A 5,912-nucleotide genomic window follows, 5' to 3' on the forward strand; every position below is an offset into this window, starting at 1 on the left:
TCTTTTAAATGAAAAGTTAGGTGTAACTGCTGAACAGTTGACACCTGGAAAAGACGGAATTCTTAGGATGAATGGCAGAATTTGGGTTCCTATTCAAGGAGGACTACGGGATGTAATCCTTCAGGAAGCCCACAATTCTAAGTATTCGGTTCACCCGGGAGGTGACAAGATGTATCAAGATTTAAGGGCCAATTATTGGTGGATAGGATTAAAGAAATCCATTGCCACCCATGTAGCTAAGTGCCTGACATGTGCTCAGATTAAAGCCGAACATCAGAAGCCATCAGGACTTCTACAATAGCCGGAACTTCCCACTTGGAAATGGGAAATGGTAACTATGGACTTTATAACCAAGTTACCCAAAACAAAGCACGGAAATGACACTATATGGGTTATTGTTGATAGACTGACAAAGTCAGCTCATTTCCTGCCCATTAAGGAGACTCATAGCTCCGATAAGTTAGCCCAGTTATATGTCGATAAGATTGTAGCTCTTCATGGAGTACCGATGGCAATTATCTCTGATAGAGATACTAGATACACCTCTCACTTTTGGAGAAGTTTTCAACAATCATTGGGCTCACGTCTGAATTTTAGTACTGCTTACCATCCTCAGACTGATGGTCAAAGTGAGCGTACTATTCAGACCTTAGAAGACATGCTTCGTGCATGTGTTATGGATTTGGGTGGTAGTTGGGATGACCACCTGCCTTTGATTGAGTTCTCCTATAACAATAGTTATCATACCAGCATTCAGGCTGCGCCTTTTGAGGCACTGTATGGTAGAAGATGCAGAACACCTGTCTGTTGGGCCGAAGTGGGAGAAGCTCAGATATCAGGACCTGATATAGTCCTTGAGACAACAGAAAAGATTATTCAAATTCGAGATCGCCTAAAAGCGGCCAGGGATAGGCAGAAAAGTTATGCTAATTTGAGACGAAAGCCTCTAAAGTTTGAAGTAGGCGATAAAGTGTTATTGAAAGTGTCACCTTGGAAAGGTGTAATGCGTTTTGGTAAAAAGGGGAAGTTGAGCCCCAGATATATCGGACCATTCGAGATCCTCGAATGTGTTGGCAGTGTAGCATATAGGCTAAGACTGCCAGAGGAGCTAAGTGGAATTCATGATGTGTTCCACGTTTGTAATCTCAAGAAATGTTTAGCTGATGAATCTCTAGCAATGTCTCATAAAGACGTGCAAGTTGATAAAAGCTTGAGATTCATTGAGAAGCCTATAGCAATTGAAGATCGGCAAGTCAAGAAGCTCCGAAGAAAGTATGTACCGATAGTAAAAGTTAAATGGGACGCTCGTAGAGGTCCCGAATATACGTGGGAAGTTGAGTCCAATATGAAACAGAAGTACCCTCACTTGTTCCAGTAAATCTCGGGGTCGAGATTTCTTTTAAGGGGGTGAGGATGTAACACCACGTAAAAACGTGTCCAATTATACATAGACACGTGTCCTAAACTCCGGTTATGCGAAAGATTGAGTTTAAGGGACTAAAGTTGACAACAAGTGAAAATATGCAAACAAAAGGACTAAAGGTGTCAATATGCCAAACTTGGGCCTCTGAATGACCACACGTGAAAGAAATATTCTTAAATGGGTGATTGATTGGGTATGCGAAGCCGTTTGTGAAAATAATCGGAAGATTATAAATTACATGGGTTCAAAGTGTCAATATGTCAATTCTGACCTCTGAGTGGCCTTTTAACAAAAACCAAGGCTTCGTAATATTCAAATATACTCCCGAGAACGTGTGATAAAAATTTCACGTGATTCCGAGATCGTTAAGCATGTTTTCCAAACTTTGGGCTAAAAGCGTCAACTTGATGAAACTTGCATTTACAAAGGAATTTAACGAACCCGAGTCTAACGAAGTTTGTTTATACCTACTTGGGCTCCAAGAAATTAACTACAAGGGCCGTGGTTGACAAAAATGGAGTTAAAAAGGATTATAAACGAGCAGGGACTGAAATTGCCAGCTTTTAAAACTTGTTGGGCTGGTAACATGGGTGGTCGCGTAGCGCGACCAGTTGGACCATTAGTCGTCGCACTACGCGACGGTCTTCAGTTAACAGCAAATGTTGCCAGGTGCGGGTTTGGCCTGTTACACCGCCTTACTTCGTTTATAACGACCTAGGGAGCTGTAAGTCGGTTCAATTGAGTAGCTAGGACACCTGGGGTGATCCCAGGGCCTCCTAAAACACCTGGAAGCAATCAAGATCCATAGAAATCCCTATATAAGAGCACCTCCTCTTGTGTTCTTGACTCACACTTGCAACATTTCATTGTGGGACTTAATCTGGAGCTTCCAGCCGTAAGGAGAAGACTTTCAAGTGTAGAAAAGATTGCTAGGACCATTAGTAAGCTTCTAATTACTCCTTTAAGTTGTTTAATTAGTTTAATTACTTAAAAGTCAAACTTAGTGTATAATTAGTTTGACTTTCGTTTTAATTACATGCGGCTTAACCACTGATCAAATTGAAAGTGGTTATGAAACCACATTAGCATAGGTGATTAACCCTTAAAAGGGTGTCTCCTAATTATCTCGTTTGACTGGTTAATTGTCGGGTCAAAGTAGTTTGACAAAAAGTCAAACTGGACAGAAATGACAAAAATGATTCTAATTAATAAACCAGAGGTTCTAAATTATATTATAACATTCTAATGACTTGGTAATGATTATATAAACATGTTTTATCAGTCCTAATCCAACAATTAATCATCTAAGGGCAGATTATAACCGAAAGTCGCAAAAGCTTGACTTTTGCTATGACTTCCAGTTATGACCCATTCAAGCTTATTTCTTCCATGTTTTAAGCTTCCATTAGGACCATACTACATTGTAGTATAACTCTCTGAAGTTATATTGCATGGTGCCTAATCGTTTGTCATTTATGCTCTTGATCGTAATTATGCTCATTAATGCCTAAAACGCCCTTTTTGCATAAAATCGAGATTTTTAGCAATATGAATGAACTAAAACCTTTGCTACTGATATTTTGGCATGTCCCGAAAATTTGACATCAGTTTGGGGTCTAGAATGGGAGTTATGCTCAATAGCGTAATTAAGGGACTTCTTAGTAATTAGAAAGCGTAATTAGCATAAGGCCCATCTAAACCCGATTTTTATTACCAAACTTTTTACCTACTGATGTTAAATAATATTTTGGGATTTTTAAAGATTTTTATTTATTTTTAAGCTGAACTTAACATAGGATTATAGTCTAGTTTCGGTAATTACCAATTTTACCCTTTTCATGCATAAAATGAGTTTTACATAACTTTTTGAAACCAAACTTCTTGCTACTGATCCTAAATGATAAATGTATTATTTTGAACCCTATAAACTGACCAAAATATCAGATTTCCTATCTTTACCATATTAGCCCTTTAAATCGCATATTTAGCGTTTTTAGCACCTAGTATGGGTCAAAACTATATTTATCATATAAAACTCATAACCTACTGATGTTTTAAACTAATTTACATAATATTACAGTAAGCTAATGTTTTAAACTCAGAAACTTATTTTTAACCCCTAAAAGCCTATGTAAAATTACCAAAATGCCCCTACGGTGCATAATTAGTTATAAAAGGTATATTTTCCATATATTAAGTATCCTACTGATATAACTCAATAAAATACATGTTTTTATTAATCTAATCAGACCTGGAACTCAGTTTTATAAATAAATTCTTTTATGAGCATCAAAATTACCAAAATGCCCTTATGGGATTTATTTTGGTTTAAAGTGCTTTTTGGGCATAAATGTTGATATACTACTGATATATTGACATATTATGAGCATAATAATGATTAAGACCTGTTTATAGTTTGTCCGGTTACCCGTTACGCATTTACGCGTTCGGATCGGTTTACGTGACTAGTTTACGTAAAATAGCCGAAACGGGCTTAACCTAGTTATTAAAACCTCATTTTCCAGAATGTATTTAGTTTACCCATATTATACAAGTATCCAAGCTTGTCGGGTCTAAATCACATTCTATCCCGGTCTCCGTTTAATCTACCGGTTAGGTCCGTAAGGTTTCTTTCTAGCTAGTTGGTCTAAGTCTCCGACTTAAGTAAAGACCCATTAGCATCCTAATAGATAATTAAACCTTCTATACAGATTTATAGCTTCCGGTAAAAAGTATCTTTCAAGAATCTTAGGAATTTACTGCTACATCAGGTAAATACTTTTAACTTATTTTCCCTATACGGGCTTGGGATACGGTATATTAATACCGCTTGGTCGGGTATGGGATTATTATGTCGGATTGTGATTTAATAAATCCGCATAACCCGTTTTAATCTGTATTGTTTGATAACATAAACATTTGGGGGTTAACGACCGTGTCCTGGATATCCTTGGCTCATTTAAGTTATTAATGGCCACGACCCATGCACGGGGTGCAGGCATGCACCCGACAGATGCAAATGCTAAATATTATTTTACCCACAAGTTGGGGATAACTCCTTTGTGGGTTCTATAAGTGGTGAGTCAGTTAATCATGTCCGGCTTACAAACCGGCCCCACATGTATGACAAGCATGTAAAACTGTATACAAGATTTTAATAAGATTGTCCCAAGTTATAAAAGATTTGTGCCTTGTGCATCTAAACCAATTTTCTTAAATGTTTTCAAAACGAGTCAGTTAAATTGTATTTACCAGTGTATACTGACGTATTTTCCTAAAGATTGATTTGACAGGTACTTATCGAAATAGGCTGGAGCTATAGGGTGTTGTAGAGGATCTTGCAAATCCCATAGATACCCTGAGTCTGTAGTTTTTGTTACTTTGTACTTTATGATCCGCCTGTGGATCTTATTACATTCCAGTCTCGAGAATCTTAGGAATTTACTGCTACATCAGGTAAATACTTTTAACTTATTTTCCCTATACGGGCTTGGGATACGGTATATTAATACCGCTTGGTCAGGTATGGGATTATTATGTCGGATTGTGATTTAATAAATCCGCATAACCCGTTTTAATCTGTATTGTTTGATAACATAAACATTTGGGGGTTAACGACCGTGTCCTGGATATCCTTGGCTCATTTAAGTTATTAATGGCCACGACCCATGCACGGGGTGCAGGCATGCACCCGACAGATGCAAATGCTAAATATTATTTTACCCACAAGTTGGGGATAACTCCTTTGTGGGTTCTATAAGTGGTGAGTCAGTTAATCATGTCCGGCTTACAAACCGGCCCCACATGTATGACAAGCATGTAAAACTGTATACAAGATTTTAATAAGATTGTCCCAAGTTATAAAAGATTTGTGCCTTGTGCATCTAAACCAATTTTCTTAAATGTTTTCAAAACGAGTCAGTTAAATTGTATTTACCAGTGTATACTGACGTATTTTCCTAAAGATTGATTTGACAGGTACTTATCGAAATAGGCTGGAGCTATAGGGTGTTGTAGAGGATCTTGCAAATCCCATAGATACCCTGAGTCTGTAGTTTTTGTTACTTTGTACTTTATGATCCGCCTGTGGATCTTATTACATTCCAGTCTGTATTTTCTTGTATTCGAACATCGACAGACAGTATGGTTTGTAATAGTTTATTTACCCAGCCTTCCGCTGTGCTATATTACTGTGTGTGTTGACAATGATGATATCAACTACGTCACGATACTCCCCACCGGGCCCACCGGTAATACGTGGAATATTGGGGTGTGACAATATGTCCCCACCGTAAACCAGTAGAGAACTGGCGTAATGATTTCAGCCCCCACCGTAACTTACGGTGGGCACCGTAAGTTACGGTGGCCCCTGTATCAGCCCTTTCCTTTTTGCCGTTTTTTGACACGAAAACATTCATATCTTTCAATCTGCTTGTCCGTTTGACCTACCGTTTCTTCCTACGTAATTGTAATTTGATTCTCCACATTA

The sequence above is a fragment of the Helianthus annuus genome, chromosome 6 (genome assembly GCF_002127325.2).
Source record: "Helianthus annuus cultivar XRQ/B chromosome 6, HanXRQr2.0-SUNRISE, whole genome shotgun sequence".
Taxonomy (NCBI): Eukaryota; Viridiplantae; Streptophyta; class Magnoliopsida; order Asterales; family Asteraceae; genus Helianthus; species Helianthus annuus.